This window comes from Adiantum capillus-veneris, chromosome 8 (genome assembly GCF_014529385.1).
Source record: "Adiantum capillus-veneris isolate H3 chromosome 8, ASM1452938v2, whole genome shotgun sequence".
NCBI lineage: Eukaryota > Viridiplantae > Streptophyta > Polypodiopsida > Polypodiales > Pteridaceae > Adiantum > Adiantum capillus-veneris.
The window spans coordinates 57,194,009-57,205,562 of record NC_140938.1 but is presented as its reverse complement, the minus strand read 5'-3'; the positions used below and the strand labels follow the sequence as shown (position 1 = coordinate 57,205,562).

Genomic DNA, 11,554 nt, shown 5'->3' with positions numbered 1-11,554 from the left:
CAAAGGACAAAGTAGATGAGGAATTAGTGGACGAGCAACCCAAGTTGGACAAGCAAAATACTGTGCTCAGGTGCACTAACAAGATGGAGCAGCTTAATACAGACAATATTTACGTTGGGCTATATAAAATCAATAATGGAGAACAAAGACTCTATTATAGATGTGATGAACCCCGCATCGAGGCGCTGACCAACCACAAGAGACTATATGTTTTTACATACAGATAGGGGAGAAATATCCAAGTACTCATGATGGATAAGCATGGCTATAAATATTCTCCTATAAACTGTAAGGAGTTAGAGCGGTATACATACTTTGATGGACCACTCCATCAGTATTATGTAATCCTTGAGCAAGTTAGACCCACGATGACTCAAACAAAACCAGAAACTAGATACATAAGTTTAATAAGAACGAGAGTGGAAGATTCATTTGGGCATCAATGATTCTTGAATGTAGGACCCATGAGATCATTGGGGTCTAGATTTGCTTTGAACACACACAGAGGTAGTGAAGTACCTGATTTGACTTACCCAACTAGAACCCATCCAAATGTTACATGAGATTGAACAGAATGATCGAATGAAAGAGTAACGAAGAGGACACTGATTGTAGTGCCAAGGGGAGAATATGAAACTAGAGAGACCATATTAGGAGGATCGAAAATGGCTAGAATGGTTGCCAAGGCTAGCTAGACGCATGCGGCCCTCTCAGGTGGCCAAGTGTGAACCCAAAAAGTCTAGAGGGTTGGGGGATCCGTATGCACATGTTTCAATCTTCAAGCTGAGAGCTAAGCAGGTAACATGTTTTCATACTCAGTATGAAGGATTTGGATTGACCCTAGAAGGAACCACCTTGACTTGGTTCCAGCCATTAAACAGCCAAGATTTTTCCAACATAAAACAAATTCTACGAGAATTTGCAGAGAAATTCTCAAAGAAAGGCAAACTTGCTTTGATTCAAGCAGTGCATTGAAATATGTCCCACTAGAGAGCTACCTCAGGATGAGAGACTGTCAGTCCTTTTCATAGAGGTATTGTGAAATGAGACTTTCAAAAAATATGTGCACTTGAAGGCATGTGTTACCTTCGAGCAAGTCACTACAGAGACAGTGTATCTAGTAGACAATTGTAAAGCGTACAGGCTTGGGGGATGTACTATTTAATCATGTTAATGTATAACTTGAGTTCAAAAGGAGGGGTTTTGAAATGCAAGAATTTTAGAAAATTTAACAGAGATACATTAAAATAAGGGGTCATTTTATTCATTCAAAAATGTTAAAAGAGGGGGTTTTCAATACCCCACGAATGCACGTTATATAGGGGGGTGTTGAATGATGACCCTCCCGAGCGTACAGGGAGGTGACTGAGGATACAGACCCAGGGACGAGTAGCACCTCTTTGACCATTAGTGAATCCACATTGAAACCGGGTGGGCGTTGATCAAATGATAAAGGAAGTGATCAGAAGGATGGACCACGGTAACAGGCCAAACCCGAACACATGACAATAGCCCACATGGAAATGTGATACTTGTGGAGGAGACCATCCGACACAGTGGTGCAACATGTTGCCAAGGCTAGGAGAAAACATATAGCATGTCTTGAATTGGTGTGCTATCAAACAAAAATGGACAAACCATGAGACCCACAAATGTTTTCTACAACAGAAACTATGTTAGGGAAAGACCATATGGGCCACCTAGAATGCAAAAATTGTCACCACCTCCAAGGTAGCAAGTAGGAAAAAACAATGCATTCCAAGGGCAGGAAAAACCTCAACCTGTGTTGGGACAACAACCTCCTTTACCCCAGGAAAATAGAGCCATGGCGACAATTTCACAACCCATAGAGGCACTTGCGAATCATAGAATGATTTCAGTACTTTGATACCCAGAAATAAAAAATGAAACCAAAAATTCCAATGAATGCAGTAACGAGAGCACATGCCCAAGAAGCAATAAGGAATATACCTAGGGGAGACAAAGACATCGCACCCAGTCAAACCGAGATAGAGAGTTTTTCGGTTAGGACCCCCATATAATCCTACAAAGAAAAAAGGACAAGATGAAAGCCAAAAGGATAAAAGAAAAATCGGCCTTAGAAACCAAATTGCAGCAAACCGAAGAATAGTTGAGAGTGGAAAGGGACCATAAAGAAGAAACTGTTGTAGCAAAACCATCAAAAATACCTTCGGGAGGTTTGGTCTTGGTGGAAAAAGTCTTTGAGACATTAGATGTAATTTTGAAGGCGTATGAAGCTAGGATAAAACCCAACCGAACCCAAGAGCATGGATGGTTAACGTATCCTCAACCAGGGTATGAGAAAGAGAGGTTGTAAATGTGCGAGGAGCTCATCCAAGCAGCCCAAGCTCTTATGGAACCACCAGTCCCGGATGCTCCAAGAACTGAGGTGTTGATTTGCAAAATCATCCAAGAGATGTACAATCAAGGCATCAAAAACACAGACAAAAAATGGCCGGTAGTTGAGGCACCTTTAGATACAAGGGTGGTAGCCAATACCACAGATGGGTTGAACTCACAAGCAGTTATGCCAATTTTCAAAAGTAGAAGAACCATGGCCTCAGGATCTGTGGGAGGATATCAATAACAAAAAAGATGTAAGTGTGACCCTTGAGAGCCCCTATCATTGAGATTCATCTAGACCATGAATTCTACCCAGGCGATATCCGGTTGATCACCATATGGTGATGTAGGCACAAAAATGTCGGAAGACAACAAACCTCAATCTTTGAAAACTTTACCCTCGTTCATCATCAAAAACCATGAGACAAGCGGACAAAGATGATGTGGCTTAATAGAAGACTTTCTATGCTTGAACTGGATAATGTACTTGGAGATGGATAGAGTACCAAAGAAACTTTCCATATTGGCAATAATATTAGTTGTAGAGTAAGCCCAAATTCTATGTCTATCTCATATCAACTATGTTGTCAATCATTAGTTCTGGGCTATGACTATAGGAGATGGAGAAGCAAATTAGGTAGTTGGGTTCCTCTCGACTCTGAGGAAAATTGTCCAGAGTTTGAACTAAAGGTCACAGTCCATCCACACACCGAGCATAGAAGCCATATAGTAACAACAAATGGAGACTACAGGATGTTAGAGAATCTCCTGAGTTTCTTGATGAAACATCTCTTGAGTATAGATTCAAAGTGGATGGAATTGTGGTGAGCACAAGGATGGAGAATTCAACCTCTTGAATCACATGCCATGCCTCAAAGTAAACATCCAGATAAATGTTCTCAAGTTGTACAATTATTTATCCTCCTCACACTCGTCATCAACAAAATCACACTTTCTTCTTTCCCTCCTTGGAGTAGCAACAAAATCATCATCAAATGAGTCATTTGCCGCCATTCTTTGTGCCTCTAGCTCTGCATATAAAGGAAGCGTACTGGGAAAGTGTTCCCACCAATAACCATCAATGTTATATCCACAATGATACCTATCTTGAAGCTTAACAAAGGCACAAACAAAAAAGTAACTTTTCATGACATACACATTGATAAACATACATAAAGAAAGATCATTGAATGAAAATCAATCTTATTTATACTATAGCTACTAACTACATTATAGAAGGACTAGCTAAATTCAAAAGAAGGCCACAAATAACATCATCATGTCTATGGCACACAATCCACCATCTCAAAACTAAAAACTAAATAAAGAAAGTACCAAGAGGCTACTTATAAGTCAAATCTCCATGCAAGTAAGCATCCAAAGTAAGCAACATAGGTCTAAGAGACACCTAATGTAAAACTTACTAGTCATCCATCAAAAAAGTATTTCCAAGCGGCTTGACCACAAACTCCTCCACTCCTCTTGCATGTTCTTTTTCCTTTGATGCAATTGGCCTCTTCTCACTTGATAGCTTAATAGGTTCCACCAAATCCTTGATGATTGATTCATCATTGTCAAAATCAAAGCATGTATATCCCAATATCATGGTTGCATGTGATAGTGGTGCCATACCACAACCCATGTCAATCACTAAACCCCCTGGAGAACAACAAGTGCGTAGGACACAAGCCATGAAGCTCATACTCTTTTGAACTACTCCACGAATCAATCTAGAGGATTGTGGATGTTGTGTCTTCTTGCTTTCAGGCATGTAATGAGCCCAAAAATCATCATCACTTTGCAATGAATTAGCTTTGAAAAGAGCTTTACTATCCTCAACATACAAAGTTGGATAGTAACCCATTTGATGAGCAAATATGAGTATGCTGCATCGTACCTATCATGCACATCACAATAGAAAATTATTAGTATTAAATCATCAAACCATTACTTTTAGAGCTTGGTATTATCAATTGTTATGCAATTACTCACACTGCGAGTGTTTTCTCCTTGTTTGCAACCTCCATATGGTATTTTGCTTCCCATGACCACTCTTCTAGACCTTGACAATATGCATACTTTTCAATCCAAGTGAGGCAAGGACCTACAAGTTTCAACCACAAAATTTTCAAAAAGAAAAGAACAAATAAATCTTTTAAGAAAAATTCAATGTAAGTAGGATTACCATCCAATGGGCTAATCATGACCAACCAACCATCATTAGCAAGACTAGCAGCCCCTATGGAGATACCATCGCGTACATGATCCTCTGTCAACATATCCCACAAAGGAACCTCCTTGCCAACATCTATTCCCACCATACTTGTGGGAAAGTCTATCAAAACAAGTCCTGCTGCCCATTTCACTTTTTTCTCTCCATGATGATAATGATGGTCTTCATACGCATGCAAGCTGAAAAACTCATGCATCTTTCCATATGCCTCATTCTTTCTTCCTTTCTCAAAATCTCTACCCATTTCAATAAAATCACCAACACAACATCCAAAAATAGATTCAAAACATGTGTCTCTATAAGATTCTATCTTTGATGTCCCATTGTGAATATATGTCACAAATTCCTTTGCAAGAGTTGCATCTTCTGCAAGTTACACACACACATAAATACTCTTTAGGAAAGAAAATGATCACACAAAGATATCATGCTTTTTATATTAAAAAACTCACCTAATACATTATCAATTTCTAAAAGAATTTCTGCAATCTCTTGAGTATGAATGCCTTTCTCACCATAACCTAATATAGAGAAAACCCATAAAACGACACACATTCAAAGAGAACCCAAAAGCTTATAACACTTGTATCAAATGGTTGTATTTAAGGAGAAAAGACTAACCTCTTGATTTGTTAGTGATGTCTTTCTTTGATGCTTTCTTTGTAGCCTCTTTGTGCAAAGTAGCCGTAGAAGTTGTGGATCTCCTACCAGCATGCAATTCATACATATCAATCTCCTTCTCCAAACGATTCCCCGAAGGAAAGTCTATCCACCATGGACAATTTTCTATCTCCCATTTACTCAATCCTTGCATGGTAGAAGGAAACATGCATAAAGGAGAGTCACCCACTTTACACCATGCCTTGCAAACACTTGGTATTTCACTAAGCAACTTCTTGACAACAAGGTGTTTAAAAAACCTAAAATAGACACACATATTAAAAAAAAACATTCACATCAATGCACACCAAAAACAATCAAAGCTAAAAAGAGCATTCAATTTACCTAAACACAACAAGTTGTGCCGCTTTTTCAAGTTCCATGGACTTATTCTCCTTTGTCTCATAACCACTTTTTCTTGATTTGAGATCCCCTCTTGCATCTCTACTTCTCAACATTTGAAACATATACTTATGGGCTTCCAACTTCACTCCATCAAAATACTTTCTTAAAGTAGGGTCTAGTGGCATTGTTGGTGGCTCCTCCATGCTTTCGAGTGAAGATTCAAGTAAGGACATGGCCACGCTTTCAACCCTATCCAAAAAGATTTCTCTCACCAAACAACTGTCACAAATTAACATGCAAAAACATGAATTTATCATTTATACATACCAATGTCTTCCAATACTTCTAAATGATAAATTGACTTACCCTTTAAAATCAGCTTCTCTTGTAGGTATCAAGTATTGCTCCCTTGTAATTCTTAGAGCTTCTAATAGTCTCAAAATTCTAACTCTTTTTTCAGATTGTAAATCAGAAGTTGCAAGCATTCTAAGTTTCTCCAATGTCACATATGAGTCTTTACCCTCAAATTGCAAATCAAACAATGTCTTTTTCCATTGCTCACCCACTTTGGGATGTATGCAAAGTAAAACCTGACAGAAGTTTAATTATATATACCTAAATTATCAAAATGAAAAATAAGCTCAATTACTTGTTTTGTGAAAATAAACATACCTTGCCAATTCTATCCGAAATTCGTTTCTGAATATTTGACTTCTCCTTTCGTAACGTATCCTCCCTTTGTTCTTCTAGCATAGTTCTTTCAATTGTTTCCATTGCCGATGCAACTTCCTTGTTATGTTCAACCTTTACATATCCCACAAATAAAAGTTATAATTGTGTACACCAAATCTATCTATACAAGAAAAAGTTTAATTAAGTACCTGAAACACAAGCCTTGCCAAGTAACCTCTCAAAATGGAAACCATGACTCTTTGCTTTTGCAACCTTTGACTAACTTATTCTCCTCCTCTTTTAAAGACTCAAGAAACTCTTTTGTATCTCTCCCACATATGTTGTTGGTGTTAATTAGCACATCTCAAAGCAATGGTTTAATCACTGCATGCTCATTTAGCCTATTGCATAAAGAAGGATATGATAACTTATTAATTTAACCTTTGAGAGAACAATGCACAACCAAAATTACCAAAAAAAGTAACTTACACGTTCATGCGTTGCAAAGAAGCAAGAAGGGCTATCTCTAGAACCTTCCTTGGATCTATGAGAGTGCACATAACTCTCACATGTCTTGATTTATCCTCTTTAAAAAGTTCGATTATAACTTCCATCCAAGCCTTTGTCCTGTGATTCCCCTCCCACACAAAAAACATTTTCTTTGACATAAATTTCAGCTCTCTTTTTAAGGACACCTCTTTTTCAAACTCCATATCTGCTTCCAACCACGTAGGATCCCAAGAAGCCTTAATGATATCTGTTACCAAGGTTTCTTCCCCATTGCAAAGACAAGTGGAGACAACAAACGTTCCCTTCTCTGGCATATAGTTCTTTGTAGAAAATGCAATTTTAAGTGAACTTACATCTTTTTGGAGACCTCTTACTTTGGCATGTGGCAGTAACCTGCATAGAGGTATGCGAGGACACCTATCAATTGGCAATACCCTGCAACCAATAACATCACCACCTGCAGCCAGTTGGATATTACTTGCTATAAGAGCATTGTTTCCATCTTCATCATCATCCTCTATAACTTCATAGTTTACATCTTTGTCTTGCACGACATTCGTTGGTTGAGGTAAACGGTTTGTGTCAACATCAATCTCTTCAGCTTCAACCGATACAAAAGCTAGTTTCTTCTTTAAACTTTTGTTGGGACTTTGCTCAGTGGGTGTCAACTTTGTTGTCTTCCTCTTTGCAGATTTTCCCATTGCAAACCTGCAAAAGAAAAACCATCAAAAGCTTCAAGTAGAAACCACATTGCTTCAGATCTTTCTCATTTTTTGAGCAAAATAAATGGATTCATTGCTTCACCAGAGGTTTCAAACTTGCATTTGGAAACGCAAGATGCAACCCCATGGTGAGCACACAATTTGTTGTGAGAAATATATGCATGAAGAGTAGTTTAAACAAAGAGTGATGATCACTTTAATTAAGGGTTCATTAACAAAGCCTGCACCATCACATCTCACATGTCGATCACATTAAAAAAGCCTGAACCATCACATTTCACATGCCTACCTTGCAACTGTTGAGCTGACAGCACTCGGCTAAATTTGCGAACTGGCTACGAGAATATGACAGGAAATCTGCAAACTGGCTGCCATGAAGTGAACTGTACTTTGCCGTGAATTGGTTGTCGTGACAGAAAATCTGTGAACTGAATTGCCTGATAGAACTCTGCAAATTGCAAGCCAAATCAGTTGTTACATCCATTCTTGCTACGTACATTTGTCATTTCACAATCTCAGTATATTTGATCATTGGAGGAAAGCATTTTCAAACACAAAGTGGGTCTTCGCAGTAGCAGGTGATGAGACAAAATTTGGTCTTCACCAAGCCTTGCTGGAGAGCGTTTCCAAACGCAAGATGTTGAGAGGTGGTGACTCTCTCTCTTTGTACATGCCTTCACAATCACTCTGAAAGATTACAGTTGGGCCGGCCATGAATTATGAAGACCATTTTCATTTCCTAATAAAGTTTCATTGCCTACAAAGTGCATTATATTAGCCTTCAACAAAAAGTAATATTCCAGAGGCGAGCAACACCAACAAAAAAGGTTCATCTATTTAATATTTCTAATCTGACTAGAAAATTATGACAAATATTTGAGCTCGCATATGAGCCTTACAATGGGCAATGAGTACAACTATGTCAAAGTTGAGAGCCTTCCGCTTCTTGTAGTCACCCCTCCTTGAGATATTGTAGTTTTATAGCCTTGTGGTGGGGTGTCTAGCACTGTAATTCATGAGAGAACATGCTTCTCTAACCTATCTCTCTAGGCAAGAGAACTCAACAATAAAAACTTCTCCAATGGGGCATCTTCCATGGCCACTACAGGTGAGCATTGCAAGGACTTCAAATTTGTCCTTCTAAAGAATACGGTGCTCTTGTAGTTGGTGACATCTAGCACCATGTCTCCAAATAGTTGTTGCAACACCTTGCCCCTTTTTCTTCTCAATTAAGCATTCTGCATATGTGACGTTCCTAGAAATCTCCCATTACCATGGTCCCTGAATTTCCCCATTGCCAAAAATTCCACTTGGCTACAGGTCATCACTCATAATTACTGTATCCGTGTAACCACTTCCCCCTTGCGCGTACATCTGGGGAATGTTGATTTCTGTAGCTAACTTATTAATTCTTGGAAACATGACAGACTCAATAGCAACTCTGACCCCTACTTCATCTGCAGCGGGTTCAGGTAGAGCATCTCCAAAACATCCATCACATTCATCAAATGACATGGAGTAGTGTCATCAAGAGTGTTTGGTACAGCTGTGTCAAAGCTAGGTTGTGCTGACATGAAGAAAGGACCTCTGTCACAGGATCTCGAATGTCCGAAAATAAGGTATGACTCCCAAGTGTGTATGACAAAAGTGTGAATAATGGCAATGTGAAGACCTACCTTATGTAGTAGAGAATGTAAAATGATACAGATGCACAGAAAATGACCCTTGAATGTGCGCAAAACTCTAAGCAAGTGCCGTTGAAGCTTCCTATACAAGAGGATTGGCTGCATGAACCATATTGGATGCTCTGTGTTCATCCTCCCATTCACTTAGGATGTGGCTCATCCTGGAATGTTGAGTTCATAACCACTTGCTTATGAGCTCCCTCATCATAGCGAGGCAATGCATTTTCACCAGCAACATAAATCAATAGTTTCAGAGGCGACAGCTGCAAAAGAGACGATCATCCCAACACCTCCATAGGTCTTCACCAAGCTCTGAGGAATAGCGTTTGGAAACGCAAACTGCAAGGGCATGGTGTGGAGTACACTACCCTGGAAACGCAAACTGCAAGGACATGGTGTGGCCCTTCCAATTTCAATCACTCCCACCCTATTTCATTTATAACGATCACATGATGGCTTAAAAACAGATTTTAATTAAAAACAGATTTATGATGGCTCACCTGCGCACTAGCTGAATCTGTGCACTGGCTGAACTGCGCACCGACAGAACTACGCACTAGCTGAAAACCTGCGCACTGCGTGGAACTGATTGGAACTGCCCAAGCTGAAAATTTGTGAACTGCGTGGAACTGTTTCGAACATCTTGGAACTGCAAAAATCTGCCAACGCTTCTCTCCTCACCTGGATTCTCCAAGTTGCGTTTCCAAACGCAAACTTGAAAGCCTTTGCGAGGACTCAAAACCTCAAAAACTCAAAACCTCCAACCTCGGAGCCTTTAGCTCCACACTCACGTCTCACCAGTGCTTCCATGAAAGCGTTTCCAAACGCAAGCACAAAACCTTTGGTGGGCAAAATAAAGTCCCCTCACTCACCGACGCTCTGAGATTTGCTTTTCCAAACGCAACAATGAAACCCTTGGTGAGTAGATGAAAACAAAATGATTCATTTCTCCTCACCGGCCTTGTTAGGATAGCGTTTCCAAATGCAATAACACAGACCCCTGTGAGCAGTTCTTGGAGAGTGAAAAAACAGAGCAGTTCTTGGAGCGTGACTTCTGCACAATATTATTTAAAAATCAAAAAATTATTTAAAAATTAAAAAAGATATTCACAAAAAATGCTTAAAACTTTAATGAGCATAGACCAAAAGGAAATGTTTTAAAATTTAAGTGAACATAAATCAAAAGCTACCTTCCTCGTAAATTGTGTCAGAAGCTTTTACTTTCCTCGTGAATTGTGTTCTTTTATCTCTCACTGGTCCGTCCCTATCAAAGAGATGATTTCACGAACTTTTTAAATGCCATCCCATTTATTACTAATGCCAACCTTTTTCTTGACATTTTCTCAAGGCTCAAGAAAATGATTTCTATGGATCTGGCTTTGGATATTAAAAGTGAACCTATCTTGTCCTGAGCTATGCATTTGTCACTAGATGCTTCACTCTTACAATGCCTCACTCAGCTCTTATTAGATATGAAGAAAGAGTTCTCTCAATTAGATATGACACAGAGATGTGTGATATTAGTCTCAGTGCTCTAAAGGAGTATTTTCAACTTGCAGACCAAGACATTATTCTATCGGAAGCAACTTCTATAGATGATGTAGTTGTGTCTCTTTCTATAGTTTCATTAGAGGATGGAAGTCATGGGTATAAGCTTCATGATAACAATGGAGGTGTTTACAAGCTAGAAAAGTGACAAGTACAAAAATTGGTAGAAAAAGAGATTAGCATTCTTTCAAGTCTTCAAAAGCTTCCACTGTTTAGCTCTCTTCATGTTGCTCTTTCTTCAGCACAAGCTAGTCAAAAACTTGATGAGCTTCCGCTTGATATGATGGCTACTATTTGTTTGAGCTTCCACCTTGCAAAGATGGTTCTAACATGAAAGGCATGGAGCAAAGGCTTGATGGACATGTTTGGACAACATACAAGACCAGCTCTGTTCATTCCTTTAAAGGAATAGTGAGAATAAGTAGGTGTTGTGGACACTTAAGGTGTTATAACATTGATTGTGCTTGTGTAGATATGTTTGGAGCAGTGAATGAGACTCAGTGGAAAGGCAAGCTTCAATCTGCGCCACATGTTGGACCATTGAACAAAGAAAATGGAGTTCTTCTTTGTAAGCACTGTGGTGAATCACCAAAATGTATCAAAACTTGTCAAGCATTCATATACTACTATATCCCTCGAGATAGAGATGGCACAACAAGATGTGCCATACACATGGGATTTCATAATCATCTAGTGGCAAAGGGGTTATCAAAAAAGGTGGAGGAGGTTGTTCATAATAAGGTGTTCACGCGGGCAACCATTGAGCCTTCTAACACATGCAAGAAAATTGAAGTCTCAGTCACAAGGGACTTGAT

General features: G+C 39.1%; 3 pseudogenes; all 3 read right to left on the bottom strand.

Moving 5' to 3' along the window:
* Nucleotides 1-3,276: 3,276 nt before the first annotated feature.
* LOC147452189 (uncharacterized) lies at nucleotides 3,277-4,410 on the bottom strand (annotated as a pseudogene).
* Nucleotides 4,411-4,415: 5 nt separating this feature from the next.
* Nucleotides 4,416-8,220, bottom strand: LOC147452188 (uncharacterized; annotated as a pseudogene).
* Nucleotides 8,221-8,423: 203 nt separating this feature from the next.
* LOC147452187 (uncharacterized) lies at nucleotides 8,424-10,001 on the bottom strand (annotated as a pseudogene).
* Between the last annotated feature and the right edge of the window lie 1,553 nt (nucleotides 10,002-11,554).